The sequence below is a fragment of the Chanodichthys erythropterus genome, chromosome 7 (assembly GCF_024489055.1).
Source record: "Chanodichthys erythropterus isolate Z2021 chromosome 7, ASM2448905v1, whole genome shotgun sequence".
In the NCBI taxonomy this organism is placed as follows: Eukaryota; Metazoa; Chordata; class Actinopteri; order Cypriniformes; family Xenocyprididae; genus Chanodichthys; species Chanodichthys erythropterus.
The window spans coordinates 4,008,457-4,024,722 of record NC_090227.1 but is presented as its reverse complement, the minus strand read 5'-3'; the positions used below and the strand labels follow the sequence as shown (position 1 = coordinate 4,024,722).

Here is a 16,266-nt window from a genome sequence, read left to right as displayed (position 1 = left end):
TATGAAACAAGTTATGTTTAACCATTAAGGAGAAATCAGAGCAAGTGGCAAATGTCAGAAAGACTTGCTGAGATCAGGCTATTCTCAGGGGGGTACGTGAGCGCTGAATCCCTGATGATCATCTGGATCTCACAACTCAGAAAATGTTGGAGCATCAAATTTTCAACTAGATGCTATCTTTATGAATAAACCACAGATTTGAGGTTTAAACAACTACATTCTCATCTGAAAAACGCACAAAACTACATTCTGTGACAGTATTATTTCAAAAAATTATAGTGTTTTTTTTCCCCTGCTCCATTGCCAAAATTATGTCTGTTTAGAAAGTGCAGAGACACTCCTGGAAAGCCTCTCAGCCAATCAGATTCGTAGACCAGAACATACTGTTGTGTGTGTGTGTGTGTGTGTGTGTATATATATATATATATATATATTACATAAGATCGTAACATTACAGTACATAATGAAAAGGTTGTTTAAACTCAAACTTTTGTTCATGTTCCTTTGTCAGATTTATATCGCTTGTTTCTCCAAAGTCACATATATCTTTTCAATAATGTATACATGATCCAGGTTACCAGATACAAAGGTTCACTCCTCCACCCCCTCCAAGCTAGTTTTATTTCTGTTTTTCTGTAATGTTATGTAATTTGCCGTGTGTAGAAATTTCAACAAGGTGGCCTGGAAAACATCCCAGCAGGACGCAGATGGCGGGACGCACTGCAATGACAACACAAGCCAGTGTTTCACTTGCTCCTTTATTAAGCTCAGCAATGTGTGTGAGCTTCCAACTGCCCGCGTACTATACAAAACACCAACCTCCAAAACTAAATCATCAGCAAATCATGACAAGATCTGAAAATAAAACTAAATTTGGCAACTTTGTCCATGTAAAGTATTTAAATCCAGAATCATGTGCAGTTTATCATGAGTAGAAACTATTGTAATCATATATACTATTTTCCATTTATGTCTATACAGTAATCCAGTACATAAACACACATGTGGTCTGTGCAGTTTCTATTGTCACATGTTTACTGTCACAGGCCACTCTGGACAGTCTTAATGGACAGCACACCTCTTACCAACATACATTTTCCACTCTTTGCGGCGGTGCTGCATGACCTTTGACCTTTGGCATGATAGTGAAGAGGTCCTGTCAACTGTAGAGAGATGGATTACCTCCTCTGACTCTTCAGAACAATAACCCTAAAACAATGGCATATATATTTATACACTGTACTGGTGTCTTCAAGTCTCTTTTTTTACAATTTAAAGGTGCTCTATGTAAGTGACTGTACTAAAGCATAAAAATACCATAAAAACATGTTTGAAGATATTTATTAAACATGCTCAGTTCACATATTAATTTCTCTGAAAACTACTGCTACAGCCAGTTATTTTACTTATTATTTATTTGCGTTCCGTGTCAGAATTTCTGTTTTTGTTTCGGTCTGTGCAAGACCACACGTTGCCAATTTACCCAATAGTATTTCACCACCCCGGTTGCAAGTTGGCGTAAAACACATGCAGCGAATTGCAGCCATGGAAGCCAGCGAACAAACTGGGTCAGAGTTCGCAGATTCTATCCGACCTACAAAGCCTAAGCATCCATCTAAAAATGAACTGGAGCATATTAAAACGATATCAACTCAATTGAGCTCGCTCCCGTTGCGTGTCTTCAAACTGGCAACCCGCGAGAGCGTGGAATCTGAGGAGGAGGGGGCGGAGCAAACAATATTTTGAATTTGGACTGCAGTACCCATTTCAACCACTAGCTGTCATTCTTACATCGAGCACCTTTAAGAAGCTGACATAAAAATATTTTGTGTTTGAGTCTAAAACAATTTGGGTGTTAATAAAATGGACACAGACATATGACTGCACCAGTGCATTGGCTGGTCAAGCTTTTTTAATGCTATGTAAGCATAAAAAAATTATGTGACAGTTCAAATATTTAGTGAACAGCTTTGGAGAATTTGATGTTTCCCATTTCAAAAAGATAGGAGCTGCACTAGCCTGACTGAAACAAACAAAATGGCCGCCGAGTGAAATGATTTGCCTTAAAGGGACTTTGATGTGTATCAAGTATGTAACTGATGCTTTAACTACATATATTATAATTCATGTGCTATATGCACTTATCTTTAAATACAGCAGGCTGCTGGGTTTTGATTGACACACAAGACTCCTCCAAAGAGATGTCCTGTGGTTCCAACTGCACTAACAGATTTACTCCTGCGTTCCTTGAATATGTCATCCTGTTAAACGCATTACATCTGAATCAAACAACTCTAAATGGGGATTGTTTAGCGTCTAGCTGCATAACATAGGCAAAGTGAAATCTTTGTGTGTGAACAGGTGTCCATTCTAACATAAACACATGCATACTGACATTCACACACAGCTTTGCTCTTTAACTTTGAGTGAAACACACAGAGAGATTATTACCATGTGCCATTCGACAGCTGGGAAGAGCTAGTGTTACAAAATCAACAATAGTCTGAGTGTTGTGTGAATGTGTGTGTGAGAGAGGGAAGATGACCGAAATGAGATTGAGACATTCTGAAACACAATCTCTACTGTATTCGAAAAAGCAAAATAAAATTTCTTCATCTACAACATGGATAATGAAACATTTCAGGCCCACACACACAGAGAGAGAACTGAGAGAGTGGCCCCATTCCAGATATTTCCACAGAAAAGGCAATTTTGAGCAAAAATAGGCTCTGTACCGGCCCTTTGAACCTGCCTGTCTCAAATCAGAAAGCACCAACGTCAAAGTCTGGATGCAGAAATAATGTCCACACCATGAAAAAGCTTCCAGAACAAACAACTGACAATCTTCAAAGTATATTTACAAAAACTGTACTTGTAGATATTAAAATATTAATTTAAAAAAAGGCTAATTAAAATTACTTAAAGACAACAACTTTTTTTTTTTTTTTGATTATGCGAACTTTAAGAGAACATTCCATTTTATTATGAAATATCATTATGGAATCATTATTTTTGAATGTTCTCTGAACAAGTAGTAAAATTAGTGAAAAATGTGAAAAAAAAAAAAAAAAGTTCCATAAACATTAATGTTTTTGTTCTAACATTTTGAGAACATTACACCTGAACTCTGAATAAAGTGTTTTATTAACATTACTGGAAGAATGTTTGCTCATAACTTTGAGAGAACCTTGGCAGAACATTAGCCAATGTTCTGAATGTTCTGTTCAATGTTCTGTTCCCTGTTAGCTGGAGAAACAGTTGCTCTTGCTATGATGAGCAACAGTCATTATTCAGAAATATTTGACTGATGAATGCTGCAACCTGGCTGCACGGTTATGACAAAAATCAGAATTGTCGATTATTCCCTTGAAATTGTAATTGCCATTATTAATTACGATTATCACAGTTTACATTGAATGATGTATTGAATAGCTTTATACCATAGTTTGAAGCAACTGCATGCCATATTTTTGTATAAAAATATTGTTTTATTGTTTTTCTATAGCATTAAACCTCAAATGGCAGTGGTATAATAATAGGGGCTTTTGGCACCAGTGTGAACTGTTATACAAAGAAAGTAGACAGTATGTGATAGAGTGACCATATGTGCCATTTTCCCAGGACACGTCCTGTCCAGGATTTCTAAGTTGCATAAAATGTAGTTTTGGTTTTGTTTTTATATTTGCGGAAGGTAATGATTAAAAAATGATTTTACTAATAGCGTGCATTATACATAATCTACCAATCGTGGCTTGCAAGAATCTACAGAGAACGGTCAAAGCATTGCAAATACGACAACATTTTAATGCATTGCATGAAGACTGTCAATAAGAACAGTGGCTTGCACAGACCTCCGTTTAGAAATCACGTTCAGGGGGCACATCAATATGACCACTTTCACAATTAAAGAGGCAAGGGCTCAAGTCATTTTAGGCAATTTAGAAATCCTGGACAGGACACATCCTGGGCAAATGGCACATATGGTTATTTACCCTAGTATATGAAACAGTATTGGCTTTTGCCGTTCCCGTGTGGTTGATGCCCAGTGTCAAGTTTCACTTGGTCTGCTTAAAGTCGCCCTGCATTTTCTCCTTAGCGTACGGTTCAGAGGTTCTATCACTGTTTTGCATGTTTGTAGAGTTAGTTCATGAAGTAAATATAAAGGCTGTGTACACAGCTTTTTAAAAATGGCGGGTGCAGGTGTTTCACGTGCGTTCGAACACCTGCGTCACTGGTAACTCCTTTTTTTCCTGGGTTAGAGCTTTTACATTCTGAAGTAGTCGTGATTCGCCTCTCATAACGTGACATGCTCATAACACACCTCCTAAACACGCAGAATAATGTAAGTGGATATTTTTCCTTGTAATCGCACCTTTGTATGATAACAAAATCGTGGCATCCGTAATCGTAATCGCGATTAGAAATTCGATTAATTGTGCAGCCCTACTGCAACCGACCAATCAGAATCAAGAATTCCAGAGAATTGCCTAATGCACAACTGTAATGAAAACATTTACGTTTTTTTTTTTATTTTATGCTTGCATAAATAACAATTACATAAACATTACCAAGGGATTACATATAAATACTTCAAATAAACACTAACTAGATAAACTCAACACACACACACACACCTTACAACAATTTGACAATTGTTACAATATAAAAACAATAATTAATTTCCTGTTCCTTGGCAGAGAGTACACATGACGTCACAGAGGGCTGACGTCTGCAGCCAGACTATGACCCCATCTAACTTTTGTTATCACTGTGACCATCTGTTTAATTCACTCTTGTGTAACCATAGCAACTGAAACTTTCACTGAACACAATATCTTAAAATATTTTCCACATAGGCATATCCACCACAGTTAACTCGTTACATCTAACATCTTAGTCGATTTAATATCGCGTACTCAAGTGTGTACTAAGAACTAGTGAATTCCTCCTAAGCATCATGAAAAATGACGACAAAATCTGACTCAACATTTGAAAGAAAATAAACCGTATCTAACTCACCTTTACCTGCCGCGATGTCCGGCGCGCGCACTTTCCTGATGTTATGATTGACATCTCGCGTGGTAAAAGAAGTCGCAACATATTAAAACTCACTAAAAGTCCGTTTCTTCATGTCAAACTGACCTAGGCAGCTGGCAAAATTAGACTGTTGCAGAGTGAAAAAGCTATATGCTCGCCAGTTTTAACGCTCTTAATGAAGTCCACAACTTTACACACAGCACATCGCGCATTCATTTCATTATTCACTCCCGTTAGACCGTCACGGCAGCGGAGGGGGGACTCGAACAGGCGAGCAATCACTGCTTCTCAGAGGAGGAGTTCAGTCGAGCCGTTACTCTGGGAGCGGAGCAGACCACCGCGCAGTGACCTATCAGTACCGAGCGCGTGCTGAGCACAACACCGCTGACGCTGCGCTCCGTTAACCCTTACCGAGAGAGAGCAGCCGAACATTAAAGTGTCTGCTTGACGCTTTATGAGTTTAACCAACTTTATGAGACTTCTCTCTGAATATAAACTAGACTTGAAAACTTTATAGCATGTTTCAAAAGTCAAAGTGAAGATGTTATATGATCTCTGGGGATGTTAAGTTGGCTTAGTTCCTATTTTTCAAAAAATGTGTTATTGCTGTGATTGCCCCAGAAACCACAGAATATTTCTTTATGTATGTGTTTGCTGATTTGAACCAGTTTGTAACATTTTAGATATGTTTGTGTAGTAAAAACAGTCCGTGGAGTCCAGTATGTCTTTTTCCTCATTCTGCTATCTAGTTCCCTATGACAGCTTTCTGATCTCCTACCTTAAAGGGGTGGTTGATTATGATTTCACTTTTTTAACTTTATTTAGTGTGTAATGTTGCTGTTTGAGCATAAACAACAGCTGCAAAGTTCGACGCTCAAAATTCAATGCAAAGGGAGATATTTTCTTTTAAAGAATTCTGTTTAAAGGGTTAGTTCACCCAAAAATGAAATTGCTGTCATTAGGTATTCACGCTAATGTCGTTCCACACCTGTAAGACCTTCGTTCATCTTCGTAACAGAAATTAAGATATTTTTTGATGAAATCCGAGGGTATCTGATCCACACATAGGTGGCAACATCATTACACCTTTTGATGTCTAGAAAGGCAGTTAAAATAGTCAACATGACTTCATAATGTTATGAAGTGACATTACTCCCCAAAAAATAACTACTTTATTCACTACATTAAGGTTGAACCACTGTATGTTTCTGGATGTCAAAAGGTGCAATGATGTTGCTGCCTATGTGTGGATCAGATACCCTTGGATTTCATCAAAAATATCTTAATTTCTGTTCAGAAGATGAGCGAAGGTCTTACGGGTGTGGAACGACATGAGGGTGAGTAATAAATGACATTATTTTAATTTTTGGGTGAACCAACCCTTTAAGGGCAACAACAAACAGCTGGTAGGGACTACAACAAGCTTCTTCCCGGTTTGGTGACATCACTAACCCTAAAATTTACATAAACCCCACCCCCGAGAACACGCAACAAAAGTTGTTGTTGTAGTATAGTGTTGTTGCCATGCAGTCATTTTATACCGGACTGCTTCACAAACGAGGGTCAATTCAATGCTGGATTTGCACAAAAGATGAACATGACGGCACATGCTAGTGGATGAGTTGAATCAACTCCACAGCAACTACATAAATTTATCCACTAACCATTCAGAAACGTCCAGTTTCATTCTAAATGTTGTAACTTCTTCCCGAGTCTCTCCATCAGTGTCGACTCCGGTTTGAACAATGTAAGGCTGAACACCAACACTGACAATCCTCATTTTGGCTGCGTGAGATTCTCCAGCTTTGTTGTTGTTGAGCTGTTAAAGCTCCGCCCTCTTCTGGAAAGTTGGCGGGAGCAGCAGCGAATTTGCATTTAAAGGGACACACACAAAAATGGTGTGTTTTGCTCACACCCAAATAGGGGCAAATTTGACAAGTTATAATAAATGATCTGTGGGGTATTTTGAGCTGAAACTTCAGCTCTGGGAACACCAGAGATTTATATTACATCTTGTGAAAGGGGCATTATAGGTCCCCTTTAAAGCATCTTATGACAACAACAACTTTTTTCCCTCTTTTTTATTTTCTATAAACACCATCATTACTACTAAACAAATTGTAAATTCGTCCCAATCTTGTAACTGTAATTGTCTTCATTTAAATAAAAATGCAACATAAACCTAAATTGTGAATGAGCTTGCTTTCTTGCTCTCTCTCTGAACGGATGCTGTGAGTGAGTGGGTGGAGTCAGCGTGTGAGAGAGAGTGTGCACTGCTCCACAGCAAATGGCCATGTAGCAGTGAAAGCACAATGGGTCGGTGTGTTTTTGAGATTTGCCAGGTTTGGCATGATGCCCGCAGTACAGAAGCTCAACAGCTCAGAACAGTAGAGAGAGACAGCTTCATTTAGACCTACTAAATACCCCAAATGCACATTTGACCACTGATCCAGAAGGCGCTTGAAAAGTAAGCTGTCCATTTGCTTTAATATTTGTTGTAACTTCATAAAGCTGACACCATTTGAAACAAGTTTTCTGTGGTGAATTCTAGGCATGAATTTATGCAAATAATCAGCTATGTGTTGGGTCTTTTGTGTCATAGCTTAGCAATCGCTGTACTTAATCACTGTAATTAGCTTCACATTTTTCACAAAAAAAAAACATTTTGCTGCTTAGCAACAGGCATATAATAAGTGTTTTGATAGTACACTTGCTTTTATAGGTTGTTGTTAGGAAAAAGGCAAAAAGGTTTAATTTCTTAGATGCTGTTACACATTCATGATTATGCCATATTAATTTAAGTCCTAATTAAAGTTAAAATATGGTCATTATGCAAAGAAAATACAGAGGAGAGTGATAAAAATGTAAGATTTTGTGGAAATTGATAGCATGACCTTATAGAAAGTTTAAAAAGTCTCTGCCTAAGTGCACTTTTTTGGTTACCCAAACATTAATTGTAATTTCATAAATAACAACGTGTTAAGGACATACAATAATGCATTTACATATGTAGCACAGTGCGTATGAGCCAAAACATTATGATCACCTGCCTAATATGTTGTTGGTCCTCCACATGCTGCCAAAACAGCTCCAACCCGCCGAGGCATGGACTTTACAAGAGCCCTGAAGGTGTTCTGTGGTATCTGGTAAAACTCCTGTAGGTTGCAAGGTGGAGCTGCCCTGGACCGAACATGTTGGTCCAGCATATCCCACAGGCCCTGTTTACACTTAAGATGCATTTTGGTCCATCAGTTCACAAGTTGACAAGGGAGACACACTTCCGATTACACATTCAACCACTTCTGTCCTGATTTCTTCGAGGGGAGGGTCTATGGATGGGTAAAAGTTTTGTTTTCAAATCTTTTGATCTAATGGACAAAATAAGCTCATGCAATTTACATATAAACATGCCCAGAGACGACGGAAAAACATACAGAGAGCATCAGCTTTCGATTTCTGCTCTGATAGCCGCGCTGAACGTTGATGTGCATGTTCAAAATCAGGAATGGAGAGAGAACATTGTGCTTGGTATGTTTTTCGTATTCAAACCAAACTTGGGTCTTCAGCCGACAAAGTTTAAATAATAATTTTTACGCGCTAGGTCAGTATGCGAAGAGTAGGCAGTCTTTTGTGGATGTTCAAACACATTCGACCACATGAGCGTTTCCACTATGAAAGCAATCTGGTCGAATGCGTATTCAACTGCCTTTGAAAGTGGTTGAAACTCAAAGCTCAAAACGTTTTAGCCCCATTTACACCTGTTTTTAGCGTCATCCACTTGTGATCTGATCGACCAAAATGCATCTTAATACCAGGTGTAAACAATGCCACAGATGCTCAATTGACCATTCGCAAAGACTCACATCCTTTAGTTACTGTTGCTATGTCGGACAAGCCATGCCGCTCTCACACAGTGAAAAATACAGCAAAGAGGACACCGACAACGTGTCTACAGACAAGACAAAGCAGGTTACTTATGATATGAAACAAAGTCTCAAATTTTGTAATTTTTTAAAGGAATTTAAACAATAAATACCATTTTGTGGCTCTTTAATGTGTCATGACAGATCGCTGTAGCACCTCATTTCAAGCGGCTCGTGAACCGATCATCTCTTCCTACAGGTTAATTTATAGCATCAAATAAACATGAATGAACATCAGAAGGAATGTTGTTTCAACTGCGGAAAGACATCAGTACACACCATTTTTCAAGTTCAAGTCCACCAACGTTAATCTACTAACTCCCCTGACTGCTTTGTCGGACAAAAACAGCAGATTCGGCATTATGATTGGTTAGATCGCCTGCCAATCAAACTCTCACCTTCATTGCTCATGTGGACGCCAACACCCTGACGTCGGTTTGCGTTTGTCCCTCCTGTTGGTGAATTCTCACCACTGACCTTTTTTTTTTTTTTTTTCTGTGGTATTTTGTTTATTAAAATATTGTACTGTATATTGGTTATCATATTGTTTCTTTGGAAATTCCACTTAAATTGTTTTCTTTTTAAATTAAATGTTTAGCTTGCACTAATTTATGTGCATTTGCACTGTACGGATTGCTTTAATTTCTCTGTACTTTTAGTACAGTGACAATAAAATGAATCTTAAATCTATAGCAACCCAAAGCCTTGCTGTTTCTGAGATACTCTTACCCGGTCACCTTGCCATCAAAATCTGGCCCTGGTCAAAGTTGCTCAAATCTTTATTCCTGCCCATTTCTCCTGCATCCAACAAAATGAGAACTGATTGTTTACCTACCATCCAATCTACCCAGACCTTAATATGTGGCCTTGTTAGGAGATGAACAACAATATTCACTTCACGTGTGACTGATCAGAATTTTTTGGCTCATCAGTGTAATACAATTCATTATAAGATTACTTACTATACTATTCTATTCCTTGCAGTAGGTAAAAATCACAACAGCTGCATGAAATAAAAATAACAGACAGAGAAAGTAAAGTGCTATATGTGTCCTTAACACATCATTGATCTTTAGCAGGCTCCTTGTCTCCTCATACAGTTGATTGATCACATTGACTGTTGCAGAGGCTTTCTATTTAAAGCTAAATCAGTCACCACAGCCAATGACAGCCACCGAACCTGAGAAAAATGGGATTCAACTGAAGGTCCTTAAACAAGGAACAGAAATCGTTTTCAATCAGATCTATTTAAAATCTTTTTTAATCAGATTGATTTAACCGGTAACAGCCAAATAAAACAGTCTGATGCAAAAAGAAAAGATAAATTTATATGAACACAAAGTTTCATTAATCGACAGGTATTACTCCCTGAAGAAAAGCCACAGCTGTGACAACACCACAACAAATTAAACTTGAAGGTCACAGTCCTGTTGACATCTCTTGAAATGTCATGATCTTAAAATGCAATGATGCTTTCAGTAAATATACTTGATTGATAATGTTTACTAACAGAATAATGCAGCACACCAGCATAAGACTTCCAGCACACTCTTAGAAAAAAATGGTTCAATGGGGTTCTATATAGATTCTATATTCTATATGCAATCTTTATATATTCTTGACTCAATTTTAAAGAACCCTTTATGCCAAAAAGGCTCTATAAGGAGAAATGTCTTAAATGACTGTAAGTTCCGTTCATGTTTAATGGGTTGTTTCACTTTTTTCTAGTGATAAAGTATGTGTACGAGCTGCTTAATTCATAAAATTGAATTCAAAATTCAAAAATTAAAATGAAATCCATAATATGATCCCACGATGGGAACTACTAAAAGGTTCTATATATGAAGAACCCTTTAAGGTTATACTGTATATAGAACCTTTTCTTCTAAGATTACAGTACATAATAATATTGGAATGGAGCTACAGTTCATTTTTTTTCCCCCCTTATTTGACTTAAATTAAAATATCAAGATGCTTATGAATTCTGTTTAGAAATCATTTCTCAGTTACCCATTGATTTGCATAATTTCCTTGGTTCCTTCTAAATTTATTGATATTCTGTATCTGTGATAATTAAGCAAGCATCTGTTTCTCTTGCCAAAAAGCAATTTTGTTTGAGAGAAATGGATAAAACTGTAAAAGCAGTCTAATCACACATTTCCTGTGCATATACAAATACTGATGAGCTGATTAAGCTGGAACGAATACAAGAGAACGTGATTAAATTAAATAGTAATTATAACAGATCAATGCGTCATCAAAACAGTCAAAGACTAATCATCGTAAATCAAAATGAATCACTGGATTGGTCGCTCTTATTAACTGACTGTCAAGATTGTAATAGCAACATCAATGTTAAATGCAAAGTAACAAACCTCCAAACAAATCCAAATTAGACATTCTCTTCATCACAGATTTTAACAATAAATCAGTTTCTTTTTGCAGTCCTGCAGCTGACAGCGTGATCTATGACTGTGATGAAAGTACGCCCAAAAATATTGAGCTGCTAAAGCGACTTTTTTTTTTTCTTTTTCTCTACAATAATCCACAACAAAACAGAGCCAACGTGTGTTGCACTGCATTAACTGGGTGAGAATTAGCCTCTTATTTTTATGGAATATTGCAGCATTTATTGTAAATGATTTATCTGTGCACATCATTATTTTATTTTAAAGGGGTGGTTGATTATGATTTCACTTTTTAACTCTAGTTAGTGTGTAATGTTGCTGTTTGTTCATGAACAACGTCTGCAAAGTTATGATGCTCAAAGTTAAGAGAGATATTTTCTTTTACAGAATTCTCTGTTAAAGGACTACAACAAACAGCTGGTAAGGACTACAACAAGCTTCTTCCCGGGTTAGTGACATCACAAACACCATCCCCAAAAACACGGGGGTGAGGCCATGTTGTGCTGCTTTAGAGAAGAGGATGAGGAGTTGTTGTAGTAGAGTGGTGTTGCCATGCCGTCATTTTGCGCCGGACTGCTTCACAAACAAGGATCAATTCAACACTGGATTTGCACAAAAGATTAACATGACAGCACATGCTAGTGGATGAGTTGAATTAACTCCACATCAACTACTTAAATGTATCCACTAACCATTCAGAAATGTTCAGTTTCATTCTAAAAGTTGTAACTTCTTCCTGAGTCTCTCCATCAGTGTCGACTCCGGTTTGAACAATGTAAGGCTGAACACCGTTACTGACAATCCTCATTTTGACTGCGTGAGATTCTCCAGCTTTGTTGTTGTTGAGCTGTTAAAGCTCCGCCCTCTTCTGGAAATTGGGCGGGAGCAGCAGCTCATTTGCATTTAAAGGGACACACACAATTCCATGTTAAGAAAATATTATTCTCTTGACTAATTATAATAGCGCTGCTAGTGGAATAATGAGTAGAGGTGATTATTCTTCCTTAAGTCTGAGCATCAGTGATCAAACTGAGCTTGATCAACAGTCTGGTAGTGCTATACATTCACAACCATTTTGTTTCTGTTTTTCTACATTACATTTGCTAGTTCAGAAAGATTTCTTTAACAACGCAGAGACAAATGGATATTAAGCAAGCGTCTCAAATGAGCAGTGAGCTGTCATGCAGTGCTTTCACACATGGATTAGACTGAGGTGAGAGGCATCATTTACTCAAATAAAGACTATGAAACTGCTAGTTCACATAGTGAGGGGAAAATTGCCAGGGAATTCAATTTTGCAAAGCTATTGCATGGCTACAGAAACTTGAAATTAATTGCAAATGGACTACTTTAATGGTGCCACTTTTTTTTAAACAGAAACGATTATGTATAAAACATAACATATGATGAAGCTTGTATGCTGTTTTATGCTTGACAGAAGACAGAAAATCATGGAATAATGTGATGATTAATGTAATGAGCTTACAGTGCATTTAACATTAAGACAGACATATCATAGAATAGACATCTAAGATGTGTCTTTAGAAGTCAATATATTGTCTATCTTCTTATCAATTTTTAAGTACCAATCTATATATACACACTACCGTTCAAAAGTTTGGGGTATTTTTATTTTTATTTACAACTTTTATTCATCAATGATGCATTAAATGAATCAAACGTGACAGTAAAGACATTTATAATGTTATCAAATATTTCTATCTCAAATAAATGCTGTTCTTTTGAACTTTCTACTTTCTACAAAGAAAAAAAAAGTCTCACAGTTTCCACAAGAATATGAAGCAGCACAACTGTTTTCAACATTGATAATATTCAGAATTGATTCTCAATAATCATATTATAATAATTTCTGAAGGATCATGTGACACTGAAGACTGAAGTAATAATGCTGAAAATACAGCTTTCATCACAGGAATAAATTACATTTTAAAATATATTCAAAGAGAAAACGGTTATTTTAAATTATAATAATATTTCACAATATTACTGTATTTACTGTATTTTTGTTTAAATAAATGCAGCCTTTTTTGAGCATAAGAGACAAAAACCATACTGACCCAAAACTTCAGAACAGAAGTGTTCATACATATTTTATTTGAATTTAATGAATGAACTAAATTATCATTTGACAGTTCTATTAAAAAAAACCTGCTAATATGTATAATGAGATGTTTTCTCACTCACACAGGCCAGCAATGACTGAATGACCTTGTTGTGTCTGAAGCTGGATGGAGCGCACAATCAGCCAGCTTTCACAGGACGAACAGAGAGTGTGGGTTCTGCTGTAACAGTAAAGCTGGGTAATTATAGCATGTGTCTTACACGCAGTCATATCGAGAGACGGCAGCGGGGGGGTTTCTCTGAATAGACTCTTTCACACTCTGCATGATTGGAGGGTGACAGTGTGGTGAATAAATACAAAAAGCACGTGCAGGGAGGGAAACTGACAAGCCAACTCAGTTTCCAAGGAAACAACTAAAGTTCACAGCGCACTGAGTACCAGATCCCCCGGGTCTATAGAGTCTATTTTAGACATGAAAGGAGAGGCCGTGGCAATTCGGACTCCATCTGATGACATCTAAACAAACAGTATTTTGTAATAAAAGGCTGCAATATTTACAAGCAAAAGTACAGCAGCAGTATACAATATGACATGTTTCTCCGTTTATTAATGGGTGCTTTCACACATACAGCCTTTTCCAAGAATTGAGTTGAATCTTTCCATTTTGGGGTCATGGGTGAGCAGCAGATGTTATGCTGCCATTGATGTGGTCATAAAGATTCATGACAACTGTCATTTACACTTAACCAATCAATATATAGAATAACAGACCTCTGGTGTGATGTCATTACAGTCACTTATATACGGTGGCCGAGAGAGCTCAACGCGCTGCAAATAAAGAAAACATCTTCATCAGTTTGACAACACACGCGCTGCAAACTCCACAACACTTACAAATAGTGAAACGCGCTGCAAATAAAGAAAACATCTTCATCAGTTTGACAACACATATGCGCTGCAAACTCCACAACACTTACAAATAGACAAACGCGCTGCAAATAAAGAAAATATCTTCATCAGTTTGACAACACATATGCGCTGCAAACTCAACAACACTTACAAATAGTGAAACGCGCTGCAAATAAAGAAAATATCTTCATCAGTTTGACAACACATATGCGCTGCAAACTCAACAACACTTACAAATAGTGAAACGCGCTGCAAATAAAGAAAACATCTTCATCAGTTTGACAACACACGCGCTGCAAACTCCACAACACTTACAAATAGTGAAACGCGCTGCAAATAAAAAAAACATCTTCATCAGTTTGACAACACACGCGCTGCAAACTCAACAACACTTACAAATAGTGAAACGCGCTGCAAATAAAGAAAACATGTGGAGTTTGCAGCGCGTGTGTTGTCAAACTGATGAAGATGTTTTCTTTATTTGCAGCGCGTTTGTCTATTTGTAAGTGTTGTTGAGTTTGCAGCGCGTGTGTTGTCAAACTGATGAAGATGTTTTCTTTATTTGCAGCGCGTTTGTCTATTTGTAAGTGTTGTTGAGTTTGCAGCGCATATGTGTTGTCAAACTGATGAAGATGTTTTCTTTATTTGCAGCGCGTTTGTCTATTTGTAAGTGTTGTTGAGTTTGCAGCGCATATGTGTTGTCAAACTGATGAAGATGTTTTCTTTATTTGCAGCGCGTTTGTCTATTTGTAAGTGTTGTTGAGTTTGCAGCGCATATGTGTTGTCAAACTGATGAAGATGTTTTCTTTATTTGCAGCGCGTTTGTCTATTTGTAAGTGTTGTTGAGTTTGCAGCGCATATGTGTTGTCAAACTGATGAAGATGTTTTCTTTATTTGCAGCGCGTTTGTCTATTTGTAAGTGTTGTTGAGTTTGCAGCGCATGTGTGTTGTCAAACTGATGAAGATGTTTTCTTTATTTGCAGCGCGTTTGTCTATTTGTAAGTGTTGTGGAGTTTGCAGCGCATATGTGTTGTCAAACTGATGAAGATGTTTTCTTTATTTGCAGCGCGTTTGTCTATTTGTAAGTGTTGTTGAGTTTGCAGCGCATATGTGTTGTCAAACTGATGAAGATGTTTTCTTTATTTGCAGCGCGTTTCACTATTTGTAAGTGTTGTGGAGTTTGCAGCGCATATGTGTTGTCAAACTGATGAAGATGTTTTCTTTATTTGCAGCGCGTTTGTCTATTTGTAAGTGTTGTTGAGTTTGCAGCGCATATGTGTTGTCAAACTGATGAAGATGTTTTCTTTATTTGCAGCGCGTTTCACTATTTGTAAGTGTTGTGGAGTTTGCAGCGCATGTGTTGTCAAACTGATGAAGATGTTTTCTCATTTGCAGCGCGTTGAGCTCTCTCGGCCACCGTACTTATATATATATATATATAATTTAATCAAGATCCAAACAAAGTTGCTACACACATGAGCAATTGTTTTTGATTTAAATTGGTTTGTATACTTTCAAGATTTAGAGCAAAAACAGAATGGTCTGACCTTAGCTTTGTTAAATTAATTTACATAAAACACACCTGCACAAAACAAAAACAGCTGGACTGAATGAAAATGCAAATTCATTCTCTGACAGTAGGTGGTGCTTATGGAACAGCAGCAATATCCACCTTATTTTCAACGTGGAATTATAAGGAGTTTTCTGTGAATGTGTGAGACTTCTGATATATCAGCTGCTATAGGGAAATAACGAGAAGAATATCAAAGTGCAGTGAACTGTTTGCACTACAAACCAGCGTTTATAAGACAATATATTGAAATAATATACCATTTTGCAATATCAAGCAGCATAACGAGCCATTTTGTACAGCTAAAAATAACTGGAAGCAAATGGGACCGGAAAC

At 37.2% G+C, this 16,266-nt stretch overlaps 1 protein-coding gene across 1 annotated transcript in view; it reads right to left on the bottom strand.

The window, feature by feature from the left end:
- Positions 1 to 5,317, bottom strand: part of gramd1bb (GRAM domain containing 1Bb) — a 123,398-nt gene extending 118,081 nt beyond the window's left edge. The window contains exon 1 of the mRNA XM_067389635.1: positions 5,020 to 5,317. The gene's annotated coding sequence lies outside the window, so the exon portion shown is untranslated. The remainder of the gene's footprint in view (positions 1 to 5,019) is intronic.
- Positions 5,318 to 16,266: the final 10,949 nt, after the last annotated feature.